We start from the raw sequence: 13,460 nt of genomic DNA, 5'->3' as shown, positions 1-13,460 counted from the left end.
CACAGTACTCTCCTGGAGAAGCTGGCAGCCCTTTCACGGGTACAATCCTTGCTGGAGAAAGAACTGGCTGGAGGGCTAGGACGAGAGAGTGATGGTAAATGGAGTCACATCTAGTCGGCAACTGATCACTGGTGGTGTTCCCCAGGGGTTAGTACTACTGGGGCCTGTCCCGTCCCATATCTTTACAGGAATTCCTGAATGAAGGGATTGAGTGCACCTTCAGTAAGTTTGTAGATGACGCCAAGTTGTCAGGAAGACCAAGTGCTGGGTCTTGCACTTTGGCAACAACAACACTAGGTAATGCTACAGGCTTGGGGCAGAGTGGCTGGAAGACTTTGTAGAGGAAACGGACCTGGGCATACTGGTCAACACTCAGCTGAACATGATCCATCAGTGTGTGCAGATGGCCAAGAAGGCCAATGGCATCCAGACTTGTATCAGAAATGGTGTTGCCAACAGGAACTGGGAAATAATCATCCCTCTGTACTCAACTATGGTGAGGACGCACCTTAAGTACTGTGTTCAGTTTTGGGCCCCTCACATCAAGAAAAACACTGAGGCTCTGGAGCATGTTCAGAGAATGGCAGTGGAGCTGGTGAGGGGTCTGGAGTAGGTCTGAGTGTGTGCAGGAGCTGGGTTTGTTCAGTCCGGAGAAGAGGAGGCTTATGGTAGACCTTACTGCTCTCTACCTGAAGGGAATTTGTGGTGAGGTGGGGTTTTATTATTTCCAGGCATTACTGGTCTAGGACTGATGTTAGGAGTGGGAATAAGATTTGTTATAAGGACAGCTGACAAACTAGGTGAACACAGGTCAAGAAGCAGCTGCTTGGATAAATGACAGTTTGGCTGAATTTAAGTTTTAAACTAAATTTGGGGCCCAAAGGGTATGATTAACTGCAGTTAGTGCTAGATCCTGAAGGGGGCCCTAGTGCTAATCTGACTGGTGATAATAGGACCCAGATGGCAATATTTTATACTTTGGGATAAAGGGATCAATTAATACCACAGAAATGTCAGATTTGGATTATGAGTCAAACAGCTGCAATGTGGTTGAGGCAGTGCAGAGATTATTGGGTAGATGAAAACTTTGTGCTTGAGAACATGAAAACCTGAAAGTGGCCAACACTAAATCTCATGCGAGTTCTGTATGTTCAGCATCAGGCTGGAACCACAGCCCTCTGCTCTCGCGTGGCAAAGGTGCCTCACCACTACCTGTGGATCTGGTGCTTGCAGGAGACGAGAGGTAAGTGTCATAAGAACCAGATTTGGAGAGAATGTAAAAGTGGGATCTCAAGGTCTTTTGCCTTGAATGCTCAAACTCCTGACTGAAAATTCCACCTACATTTTTTTATGGGTCAGTAGAATTTGACCCCAGGGAGACACTTTCTGTGGAAAGGCCATTCTGCATAACAAAAAACTGGGAGATGTGCAAGGACCACTCAGAAGAATATAATAAATTATTCCTGATTTTGAGGAAGTCTAGGCAGTTTGTCAAAAAACACACTTTATCATTCTGATTACTTAATATTATTACCTTGCCACCAGTTTAGTTAGAAAATTAGGTTAGCCATGAACATTTTCAGTTTTAGGAATTGAAGATCATATTATAAAAAAGTACTATTTAGAATAGTAACCAGGAAGAATATAGTTCTTATACAGGTCTAACAAAAAAATTTTAGAACATGGAGTTAGAACTGGAGAAACTGCATATTTCTGTGGTGAGATTTTCTCTGTTATTCTGTGTTCAGAAAGCAATGCTGATTCCTGTTAAAAGTGCTGGCATAAAAGTTGTCTTCTTTCTCTGCTCCACTATTAGCTCGTCCTCATCCTTCCCCTTTTCTCCTTCTTTCTTTTCTCTTCTTCCCTGCTTAATGTCTGTATTTTTTAAAATTTTACCTATTTCTTTTGTTTCTAAAGGAACTTCCCCAGCAAATTTCAATTTGTAGAATTATCCAAAATGCTATTAAAAAACATTAGTATGAAGCTGTCATAATGCACAACTTTTTGTGCCTTATTTGCTGTGTGCATTTTCAGGGGCTAATCAACCTTTAGATGCCAGGCTTGCAGTGGATCTGTAAATCCTATTTACCTATAAACGCTTATAGCCATCCTCTTATATAAAGCATCCTCTTATATAAACGGATGTTTCACACTCTGTCTACCTTTAAGGAAAGGAAGAGATCCTACGTCCTGTATAAATTGGAACAGAAGCATCATTTGTCCCCAATATGCTGCAAAGGTACCAAACCTCTCAGCTTTCCTTCTAGATGGTGGTGTCTAAAGCAGGACTTGTGTACTCCTGGGAGTGCTGCAGACAATCCACTGTGGTATTGGAGGAAAAGACTTTTTTACCATTCATAAATGTTAAAATGTCATCCTTCTTTAATTTCTGTTTTTCCCTGTGCTTTTATATATAATTTCTATAATATATTAGTATAGTACTACATACATATAACTTTTAAATAAATATTGTGGGATTGCTTACTCTTAATTTTTTAATAAATAGGGATATGTGATCAATATATGTTTTGAGACCACTGCTCTAGAGCACTGGCTCATTTGGAGCACTATGTGAATGTTTTGTTTGTTACAAGTAAAATACACACAACCATCTGTCTAGATCTGTGACACGAAATAGGAATCCAATCAGCCACTATGTGTGGGAATTAAATGTTTTTTCTGCAGTAGAATTGGATAATATTTTTTTTATTTCATGATCTCCGCTGTCAGTTCTTTTTGGGAGTCTTTCTACTCAGGGACGATCTCTGATAGTTTACATCACTTATCCTCTGGACTAACATTGCCAGGAATGCACACTCTGTATATGGGTGTATACGTGTATTTTGTCACACACACTGCAAGAATATCCTGCATGGGACTGATTAAACCAGAGAACAAGTCATGGCCTGCCCGAGGAAGAGCCTGAAGAGACACTGGAAGGCCTGACATCAGCCCTGCCCTCCACCCCCCCCCCCACCCCGCCCTTCCCCCCGCATGCTCTTTGTTTAATGAAGAATTTGAAAAAAATCACAATAAATATGACAAGAAGAGCACTGAGACATCTTGGAAACAACAGGATGGCTGCTGACTGACACTAGATAACAAATAAATTATCAATAACAAATGTAAACCTTCTGATAAGATTGTGAACCTGAAGTACCCAACCAGTGGGGAAACAGGGGAGGAGGGGGAGGCAAGGGGGAGAAAACAGGGTATAAAGACTCTCATGTTGTGTCCATAGGTTCGCCATTGCAATCACGAATAAAATCTGCTTTTATCAGAGATACCATCCTGACAAAAATTATTTGGACATTTCCAACATATGGAACATCTTCTTTCCCTGTAAAGACAGGCTAAATTGATTTCTAGCTGTGCCCGGTTGTGCCTCATCCTTTGCAATTCAGGCACAGTGAAAGCCGTGGATAGAATTTTATGACTCCTTCTGTCTCACAAGGATTTCATGTCACAGAATACACATGGCACCTATTTAATTGGTATTCAGCCTGTAAGTGGCTGAAGTAGTGATCTGGTCTTACACATGGAAGTGCTGGATATGCAAGGGCAGCTTCCCATCTTTTCTTTACATAAACTTGAAGCATTTGGGATGCATTATGTGGCAATCTTACCCAGTTCCTGCACTGAAAATGAGCATTTCCAATTCAGTATATGCTATTCCTACAAGTTGCTTGTTGATTTGTTTGCATGTTTGTTTCAAATTTCTCATGGGAGAATTTTTCTGAAGGTGATGTGTTAGTACACATTAGCAAAACGCCACATGATGCAATGCCATGATTAACATGCAAAATGCAAAGGAAAAAGCTGACGGTGATTCGGAATGGCAGAGGAAGCTCTGTCCTTGCAAGCATCGCAGCAGCTCATTTGAAAAAAAGGAACATTCTAATCTTCCTGCTTTTTTCTCTTTTCTCTCGTTCTCGGACGGCAGTCTGCATGGGACAAAGTCTGTGCTTTACTTTCCTGTCTGCAGAGTGCCAACAGTTCTGTTCGTCGCTACAAAATTATGCCCTTTCCTCAACGCACCGCAGCATCACTTCGTCGGGGCTTGTTGCAGAGGAGCACTGCCACCTGACGGTCACGCTGTGGTGCTGCACAGCGGTCCCTGCTGCTGCCGAGCTTTTGGGGGCCCTTTTTCTCGAAGGAAGTGGCTGGGACGTTTGCCCACGGAGACAGTGGAGTAACCAATCCTGGAAGTGTTCAAGAAACGTTGAGATGTTGAGTTGAGAGACATGGTTTAGTGAGAGCTATTGGTGATATGCGGACAGTTGGACTGGATGGTCATGTAGATCTTTTCCAAACTTGGAGATTCTATGATTAGACTTCACTTATTCCTACATTATCTTTATGCTGATTTTCTTCTGATGAATATCCTATTTTCCTGAACGAGTGGCAGGAGAGCAGTTGTTTTAATATTTGCAACATGAAAAACCCTTTTCATCCCTAATTTCTGTATTTCTAGCTTCTCCTTGGAGACAGGATACTGGAATCTTTTGCTCTGCATTTGCTTCTTCCTTCTCTGGGCCTTCTGCAGTATCACTCGCAGGCATTCAGAAAGGTGGTAGCTTTAAGCTTCTCAGCACTTGTGCCAAGTTTTTGGACGGTTTGTACAATTACGAAGTGCCACACTGCTTTTTCAGGTGGCAGATTGTACAGATGCTCCTCACAAAGCCTGCAGTCATGTATTTCTGTCAAGAGAAGTGGTTGCATTCTCCACTGTACACTTTCAACAGTCAATTGAGTAACTGTCTCAGCCTTCCCACTGGAAACTCTGGCTTCTAACACTTCCAGCTCCCTGATTGGCACAGGAGACTATCCTTCCACTCAGGACTCTGCTCTCACTTACAACTCTATGGCCATCAAAGAAAATGCAACAGGTAAAGAGTGCTAGACTTGAATAACTCTGGGTTAGGGCTATATCTTGCAATACAATATGGAAATGTATGTTTGTTTTAAACTTGCTAGGCATGAAGCTCTGTAAAACTCACGGTCCCTTAAAATCTGTAAAAAAAAGCAGTGGCAGGAAAAGAAACCAGAGAAGTGATTGGGACAGGTGCTGGAAAACAAGACAGGAAGAACCATGAGATTCTTGGTGCCTTACGGAATGCTGTGTGCTCCAGTGTCAGGAAGGATGCAGAGGGTCTCCTGGAATCTGAAACTATTAGCAATATGGGTTGGCTGTCCTAGAAGAGCAATAAAAAGCCTGTCAGTGTGTGAGAAGACTGAGGTTTGCCAAACCCCAAAGATCACAGGTCAATGGAATGAAGTGCTGATGTTCATCGGAGCCTGCAATGATAAAACTATGGGGAACTTGCTGAAACTAGAAAAAGATTAGCTGAAAGACTATGAAGGAATTTTTACATACAGTGAGTAGTGAATGTCTCAGACTTTCTTTAACAGAGGATGTGGACCAGAGCTTTAAAGCAGGATTAGAAGAATGCTAGGGTAGTGACTTCTAAAGGAATGTAATGGAGCGCAGCCTCCAGCACCTTTTGTGGCCTTTCATTATCTTTCCAGTTCATTCCTGCTGGAGTCCTGGCATATGATGATGGCACGTTTCATACAAGTCTCTGCCACATTAGTCACATGTTCTTTTTCATCTGGATCCCGGGAGTTGGTATAATCGTCCAAGTTAATCCCATGCATAATCTCTATCACAGTTAGTTCTTTCAATTACTGGATACTTTTCTTCATGGTAGTCCATTTGCCCAGGTAAAATATAAAGTCTTCCCTAAGGGGACATCTTTCTTTCATGGTTGACAAGGGTCACTGCCATAGAGTGAAAGACTTTCCCTTTTTCAATTTTCAATGCTTTGTCAATGCCACTTTCCCTAGAAAGATGTCCCAGCTGCTTGGCTTCACTGACCACTAAGTCCAGGCTACTGGCCCCATTATCCCAGCACCAGAGTTGTCAGTTGGCAGTGTGCTCACCTGGCTGACATCTGTAATCTTTTTGCAAATCTCACAGCTCATTCAGTGTTGGGATTTGAGTGGTTTCTGTTTCTTCCTCCTCCTCCCACCTTTGTGAAGGCCCCACTCCATCTTCATCTTCTTCTCTGAACTAACAAGCTTTTTTCTTTGCTAAACATTCTGACTTTCATAGACATTTTTTCATCTTGCTTATAAGCAAGATATCAGGGACAGTATCAGGGGTGCTCTAATTGAATTTACCACAGGGATTGGAGTGACCACAGGACTGGTTGTGAGGGTCATGGCACCTGCATGACTCATGAGGAGAGTTAGAGTAACTGCAGGGTCTGTTAAAAAGGTCTGAGAAACTACAGGACATGTCACAGGGGTTGAATCAGCTGCAGAGTTTGTTGTAAGGGCTGGAGCAGCCATCGAGCCTTTCACAGGAGCTAGAGGAGCCACAAGATCAGGAGTTGAAGGAGCACCAGGGCTCATTGCAATGCTTGGAGCAGCCACAGGACCTGTAGCTGGGGTTGGAGTAGCCACACAGCTGTACCTCCTGGCATTGTGCATTTTCCTCAGGTGGATTTTTTTCTTTTTCTTGTCACAGTACTTGTAATACCCACAGGACCTACAGCAGGAGCAACTACAGGGCTCATCACAAGGGTTGGAGTGGCAATACAGTCTGTTTCAATGCTTGGAGAAACTGTAGGACCTCTTGCAGAAAGTGGAGCTGCTGCAGGGACTCTATCACTGGAGCTGAATGGTCTGTTGTATTGTCTTCACATCCAGAAGTATTCTCTTCCCCTTGAGGATGCTGAGTAATATTTATCAGAAGATATCTGTAAGCACAAACCAGGCCCTAACACATGCGATGTGTGCCTCTTTAGGGCTTCTAGGGAGACAGAAAATCTTTTCCAAACATTCTACTAGTTTTTCTAGATTCTGCAGTTGTTTAGAGGTGAAGTTCCAAATTACTCGGAGTGCCCATTTCTATAGGCACCTGCACATACCATCCCACACTCCCTGCCACTTAGAAACATCCCACCTCAGGGCAGATCTCCAGATATTCTTAAGCAATTGTTTTATTTAAACATAGACTGAAAGACATTTGTGACACATGGCAGTAGGAGGACGCTGGTTTGATCATCCCATGGATATATAGAATTCTCAAGAGCTATTGTAATTAGCTCTAGAGCACTAGGAAGCACTAGGAAGGAAAAGTGAAAGGAAGGCTGAAGAACTGCTGGAAAGTGTCCTCCTCTATTTCCTCCATAGCCAGGCCCCCTTAGGAGACAAAGCAAAGGGGGTAATTACTAATAGTATCAACAGTATTGTTTCTGTAGCCCAAAGATGACTGCAATACCAAATATTCAGAAAACATTAGTCTATCGGTTGCCTCACTTACAACTCAATGGCCATCAAAGAAAACGTATATGCTTTTATCATGATGTAAGCCAGAGGCACAAAGCATAGCAAAATAAAAACCTTAATCCAGCCCTCAGAAATGGCAGTCCAACAGGGGAAATAAATAGCAAGGTGCTACATAGTATTGTTCCATGACAGGACTTTCAAAGAGCTCCATATTTATGGGAAAGAATCAATGCCATGACTAGCATTTGCCAAACTACCACAACACCCTTGGTTAACATGCTCCAGTCAAGTCTGCCATTATTTCAACTTTTTGAGTCCCATGTTGAGCATCAATTTGACTGTTGTGATTTAACCCAGCAGGCGACTGAGCACCACACAGTCTTTCACTCATTCCCCCTTCCCAGTGGGATGATGGAAAGAATTGGGAAAAAAAGCAGAATTTGTGTGTTGAGATAAAACTATTTACTAAGATGCAAGAAAGAAAAATAGTTATGACTGTATACATATATATATATACAGACATATGCAACAAGTGGTGCACAAGCAATTACTCACCACTCTCAACCAATGCCTAATTAACCCCATGAGCAGCAGCAGAAGAAATAAACTCCCATCGCCATCACAACTCCTTCTGCTCAGTGTTCCCTCCCAGCTCCTTGGGCCCTTTGCTGCAAATGGCCCTGGCTCTGTGCAGCACCGCTTAGTAGCAACTATAGACAGCAGTGTCTTATCAACATTGTTTTCCTCCTAGATCCAAAACATAGCATCATACCTGGCACTCTGAAGAATACAATTTTGTCCCAGCTAAAATCAAAACAGCATTCCTAATCCAGTCACAGATATCAGGGAGCAAGAAGGGAATGAAATGCAGAAGGAACTCTGGCACACAGTTGCAGCTGCCGCTGTAGAGCTGAACCCAGCGTGAGACATATGCCTCACTTTGTTCCTTGTGCCCTAAAGCAAATGGGGATCCAGCATGCCTGCAAACTGGAGGATGAGAAAGCTGAAATACACTTCCTAAAGAGAGTGAGCAGTCAAAAGCTTGACTAGAGCATTGCCAGTTTCCCACTACCCATGACTACCTGTGCCAGCTTCCCACTACCCATGATACATGCTGTGTTTTTATTATTGACCTTATGCTGTGTGATGGACTGGCACTAAGAACTGCACCAGCACATTTGAAAAGCAAATTTTGCCTACACCCATTCATGCTGACGTGAGTGATGAAAATAAATTCTAAAGCAGTGTGAAAAAATTACCCTTCCCATTTCAATCCTATGTGTGTACTCATGCACAGGTGAATTGAGTACTACCACAGATTGCTTAATCAGGACAAAAGCATGCAGGGTCATGAAGAAGTTATACAGTATGTTCATCAATCAGGCCTGATGACTTCTTTTCTGTGTTGCACTACTGCATACTCCAGCTGCAGATCAGGCCTAGTGTACAAAGATAGAACACAATGGTGACACATTCAAGATTGTATTATAAAAGGAAATGTTTTTGCTACTACTGCCATTGGTAAAGTGAGGCTACTTGCAGCAGTGATGGGAAATTGTGTGAAAAGATCTAACTTCAGATCAGAATTTTATTGCTAACTATAGCTAGCTAGCTAGCTAGCTAGCTAGATATATATCAGTTAATTGAAAAGGATTAAGCTGCTGTTTATTCACCTTATCAGAACCAAGCAGATTCTGTATAGTGATCTGAAGAAGAGGTTTCTTTCTACTCCCCTCTCGCTCCCATTTCTAAAGTCATAACACCTCACAGTGGAGCTCAATCTGAGTGGGCTGAACTTTCTTGCTATTTATGCAGAGTCAACCTAGGAAATGCTTGACATCTTCCTTCTCTCCTCTGCATAGTCTGCAATTGTGTCATCAAAGAAGTATCCAGTAAGCAGCGCAAGAGGGAAAACACAGAGAATGTCACAAGGGCTGTTACTTGTCTAATAAGTGCTTCTTTTTCCTATTCGCTCTTCTGTCTCTCGGACTGTGTAAATTCCTGACATAATCAGGAATTTTCACTCAGGTTTCCTCTCTGGACCAGGATAAAGTCTTTTCCTTGATCTTCTCTGCTTGCCTCTTTATATCACAAGACAGCTATACTGATTAGCTGATGCTTAATCAGAATTTAGAAGCTGTAGCAAATGATGCAAACTATGGATAGAATTAATTTTAAAAACGTAGAGATTAGAGTTCATTTTCAGAAGCTTTGCTGCCTGTACTTTTGTCATGTAACAGAATACGTTCTGTAAAGAACAACAGGGAGTAACTGTTAGCAGTCAGTGTCCTTTCTTGGCCATGTATTTCACAGGCTTACATGGAAGAAGACTTTTGTGAACACTGTGCTGCATTTCTGTATCATTCTGTAGTCTGCATCTCACTAACAATCATTTCTGATCATACCCCCCCTCATACTACAAATAAAACTGGAAAGGAAAACCACTGTAATTTCATAAAAGACTTGTGCTGGTAAACACCTGTGACTATATGGAAACTCTGCACAAAAGCAAAATTACTAAAGCCAAACAAATGCTCAAGTCAAACCCTCACAGCTGAACCTTCTGTGCTAACATTCATTTAAAATGTGCAGCAGGATCTGAAACAACTGAGCAGGCTGCTCTTTGGGGTGAAGTGACATAACTATTTAATCTGGCAATGGTACATGCAAAGACACTAATGACACATTTGACCAGAAATCTGCCCTAGAGGTAGCACTAGGGTCTGAGCTGAGAATTTGATCTTTTCCAAAACGTTCTGGCAATTCCACTTGAATTTTTAGGTTCCCTTTTTAAATATAGAAAGGCAATGTTTTTCCATTTGATTGTTGCACTGAGAAACCATATCATGTAACCATGGAATTATGTTGATAAAAATTATTTCTTCCTGCACAATGAAGAGTCCAAATACTAACTCTACCATTTGATCAACTTAGTGAAGAGTGCACTGAAACTTCTTCAGGTTCACAGCAGTTTTTGAATCTTGTTAATGTAGCCTTGCAGTGATTATTTAACAGGCTTTACTTTATGCATTTTATAGGATGGGAAATGATAGCATGAGTAATTTCAGATAGCATAATCTTTACTGTGCTTAGAAGGTAGGATCTTGTGGTTCAATAACAAATACAAGGTTCGAAAAATGACAGTAAAAACTACAATTCAACATTTATTTTTTAGATGAATGTATACTTTATTTTCAGCACAGTGTCTGTGTGTTACATACTTTGTCAGCTTACAGAGAAATCCAAACGTCTCTCAGGAGAGCCTCACGTTACGACACTGAGTGATCACACGCTGCTTCCACGGGAGGGCACTGTACAAGCACTGCAGAGCAGTGTAGAAACACAGCTTGGAAACCCCTTACATCAACATTTATATTGATATTGGCTTTCCAGTTCAATCGGCAAAGTAATTTAACACATGATATCAAATTAATCACATTTTGTAGTTAATACACTAGATATTAATTTTTAATCAATTTGTCCTTATAATTGCATCCCTCTGAAGTTAGTGCCTTCTGGTATATTCCACTTGTGTCCACTGATGTGATGCAATCACAATCATAAACAAATACTCTGGAATGCTGGCCCAACATGCCAAATTCATGTAATAGATAAGTCCTAAAGCTAAAAAGAGGAAAGATTTATTGCGCGGATATAAATCCACCTGAGAATTCCCCACATGACACCTTCCCCTTCCTGAAGGACTGTAAATACTTCTGCAGTTTCTCCAAATCCACCTCTCAGAGCAAATGATAACCAGCCTCAGGCATCCCCTTCACATTGTCGCAGTCCCACTCACAATGGCACAGGAAGTTAGAGATACCATCTGTTAGCTATCACCCTCTGTGACTGTTAGATCTGACTCACACCATGAACCTGAAAAGAAATTTCCATATCTGTCACACATTTCCACAAATGGAATTTCTCTCAGCAAAAGTGGGATTTATATCTCCCTATCCCATGTGGACACTCTTACTTCGGGGGAAAAAAATACCCTTTCTGAAAGCACTTCATTCCCCTTTTCCTTTTGGCTCTCACTTGAATCTACAAGAGGCAAGCTTGGTAATAAGGTACCTGGGAATCATTATATGTCTTATTTTCAACTTAATAATAATTTGTTTAAAAATGTTGTGGGTTTGCACAATTACAGCTCTAGATCAGCTGTAGGCTGCGCCTAGTTTGATATCATCTGTTTGCAAATGAGATTATGCAATGTTTAATCAACCAGCACTGACCTTTCTTCTCACATGACAGAAATTCATTTTCAATAAATGTTTAACTACTGATTTCTAGGGGGAAAGTTCAAAATGTGTACAGAATCCTATTATCTAGTCTGAATCTACCCTCTTTTGGTTTAATCCTATATTAGTTTTACAGTTACCACATAGCATGATTGCTGTAGGAATTCTCATGTATTTTAGGATACAAATAGAATTGTTCTGCAGTCCAAGGATTTTCTGACACTTGCATTCTCTACCTTTTTTTTTTTTCTTTTCTTTTCTTTTTTTTTTCCATTTTGCTCCTGTTATTTACACTGTGTTCTGAGGAACTGGCAGATGAAGTCACTGTCCATCATATTTGAAAGGTCATGGCAGTCTGGTGAAGTTCCCACTGTCTGGAAAACACATAACCCCCATTATCAAGGAGGGAAAAGAAAATAAGATCCAGGGAACTACAGGCCAATCAGTCTCACCTCTGTGCCTGGCAAGATCATGAAGCAGATCATCCTGAAGGCCCTACTAAGGCACATGAAAAATAAAGATGAGGTGATAGGTGGTGATCAACATGGTGTCACCAAGGCCTGACAAACTCAATGGCCTTTTATGATGGAGTTATAGGATTAGTGGATAAAGAAAGAACAACTGACATCATCCACCTGGACTTGTGTGAAGTGCGGATGGTCACACTGAGAGAGTTGCAGTCAGTGGCTGTATCTAAGTGGAGACTGGTGAGGAGTGGCATTCCTCAGGAATCAGTGTTGGAACTGGTGTTATTTAACAGCTTTGTAGACTACATGGACAGTGGGATTAAGTGCATCCTTGGCAAGTTTGCAGGTGCTTGGTATAAGCTGAGTGGTGCAGCTGACATGCTTGAAAGATTGGATGTGATCCAGAGCTTGAGAAGTGGACATGTCAACCTAATGAAGTTCAGCAAGGCCAAGTCAAGATCCTGCAGCTGGGTCAGGGCAATCTCAAGCACAGATACAGGTTGGGCTGAGAATGGCTTGAGAGCAGCCCTGAGGAGAAGGATTTGAGGATGTCAGTTGATGGGAAAGATTCAACACGAGCCAGCAATGTGCACTTGCAGCCCAGAAGGTAAACCGTATCCTGGGTTGTATCAAGAGAAGTGTGACCAGCAGATCGAGCGAGGTGATTCTGTCCCTCTGCTCTCATGAGACACCACCTGGAGTACAGTGTCCAGTTCTGGAAGCCCCAGCACAAGAAGGAATGGAGTCATTGGAGCAGGTCCAGAGGAGGGCCACAAAGATGATCAGAGGGCTGGAGCATTTCACCTACAAGGATGAGAGAGCTGGGGGTCTTCAAACTGGAGAAGAGAAGGCTCTGAGGAGACCTTGTAGAGGCCTTCCAGTACCTGAAAGGGGCCTACAGGAAAGCTGGGAGGGATTTTTTCTAAGGACAGGTAGCAACAGGATGAGGGTAAATGGTTTTAAACTGGAAGAGGATAGATTTAGGTTGGATATTAGAAACAAGTTCTTTACTGTGAAAGTAGTTTGAGCAGCCTGGCCTTGAGGGATGTATCCCTGCCTATAGCAAAGGGGTTGAAATTAGATGATCTTAAAACCTTCAACTCAAACCATTCTATGATTCTGTGATCTTCTGGTATTACTTAAGATATTTGAAAATACTGACAAAGAGACAAGAATTTCTCCCATGCTACAGCACTTGGTAAAATTACTAAGTTCTCTTTTAGCAAATGCATATTTGGGAATTGATCAGAATCACCTCAGGATATACCCATGTTATTGTCTAGGTAGAGTGCAGAAAAACTGAGCCAGATGTCTTGGCTTGATAACCATTTCTCATACTAGGGAACAAACCGTATAGTGCAGACTCTGTCTGAAAAGTTGTGTGAACATTAGGCTTACGGAGCTAAGCTTTACCTTCTCGCAAGTCGCAAATGTCCTTGACTACTAGGTCTTAATT

Source organism: Lagopus muta, chromosome Z, assembly GCF_023343835.1.
Source record: "Lagopus muta isolate bLagMut1 chromosome Z, bLagMut1 primary, whole genome shotgun sequence".
Taxonomy (NCBI): Eukaryota; Metazoa; Chordata; class Aves; order Galliformes; family Phasianidae; genus Lagopus; species Lagopus muta.
The sequence above is the reverse complement of the archived record's forward strand: the minus strand, read 5'-3'. Positions refer to the sequence as shown.